The following is a 1,262-nucleotide window of genomic DNA, read 5'->3' on the forward strand; positions in this document are numbered from 1 at the left end:
GGAAAGAGATTATTTTTGCTACTTGAAAAGTTTGATTTCAAAATTTCTAACAAAAAGGACACACAAATTAGCAAACTACTTCCCCAGTGTTCAGCCAGCTCTATTATTTATCGTCCTACAGTACTGAGGTCAAGACTTTTCACAGGTGCAGACTATCTCATTGATTTCACTGTGAGTGAAAATTTAAGCTACAAAATCTCTTTTTTATGAGGAAAGTAGGCCACACCTGTTGAAATACTTTTTCTTTTATAGCAAGGACTGCCCTGACACATCCAGATCTTCCTTTCTGTGCTTTAAAACTGGATTACTGAATATCTTAAATTTCCCACAGTTCTCAATGTGAAACATGCAAACTATGTGAAGTACAGCATTGTAAATCTCAGGCCTACCCTGGAGAGACCCTCTCTAGGTATAAGAGGATAGATAACTTTCCACATCTGGTCTGAGCTTGATGTCTCTGTCCAGATTGCTAATATAGCTGGCTGCAAAATGACAATTCCATTTTACAACAGCTTTTAAGATTTCAGCATCTTGTTTCTTTTCTGCAGCACTGGCATGAAAACAAAACCTTTTCTGAGGATTTTTTTGAAAGGGAATTGTCTGGAGATGATTGTAGGCTTGAAAAGTTCAAGTGATCTATCTTTGTCTGTCTGCCTCACATTTTCTTTCTCTGTCTCTCCGTCTGTCACTCTATCCCTGGAAGTAAACAGAGTCCACCCCAGACCTGAGAAATACTCGCATTGAAAACATTGTCAAAATCATAATGCTGCCTTCAAACATTTCTGCTTGAACAAAAGAGTAGATTTGGACAAAAATATTGAAAAAGTTTGTCTCTGCTATAACCAGTAACAACAGGCCAGTCCTGCTAAGTGTGATCTTTGTTGTCCTCCATTCAGGGTAGAGAGTGCAACTTTATGAGTAGCAGTCAATCATCGCACAGATCCTAGCTGAAACCAATGGGGACGGGATGGGAATTTTGAGAAGGCTTGACTGAGACCTACTTATTTCACAAAGGCAACTAATCGGCTTTGGTTAACCCTAAAGTTTGGGTCACAGCTGACCAGGGCCAGATGTGACTGCTTAATTTAGTTATAAATGGATCTGTATCCAATTGCAGTTGGAGACAGTTGATAAACCATGGGAGGTTTTTCACTATGAATACAATTCTATATCATTCATTTGAAATATTTCAGAAAAAGAAAAATGTTCATAAAGACATCTTAATTTTTGACAGAGAAAACTTTAAGCAAATTTCTAGCTAA

The 1,262-nt window shown here is 37.8% G+C and overlaps 1 protein-coding gene across 3 annotated transcripts in view; it reads right to left on the reverse strand.

The window, feature by feature from the left end:
- Positions 1-1,262, reverse strand: part of LOC102383504 (dual specificity protein phosphatase 13-like) — a 46,940-nt gene that overhangs the window by 1,139 nt on the left and 44,539 nt on the right. The gene's annotated exons all lie outside the window — the stretch shown is intronic.

The sequence above is a fragment of the Alligator sinensis genome, unplaced genomic scaffold (assembly GCF_000455745.1).
Source record: "Alligator sinensis unplaced genomic scaffold, ASM45574v1 scaffold109_1, whole genome shotgun sequence".
Lineage (NCBI taxonomy): Eukaryota > Metazoa > Chordata > Crocodylia > Alligatoridae > Alligator > Alligator sinensis.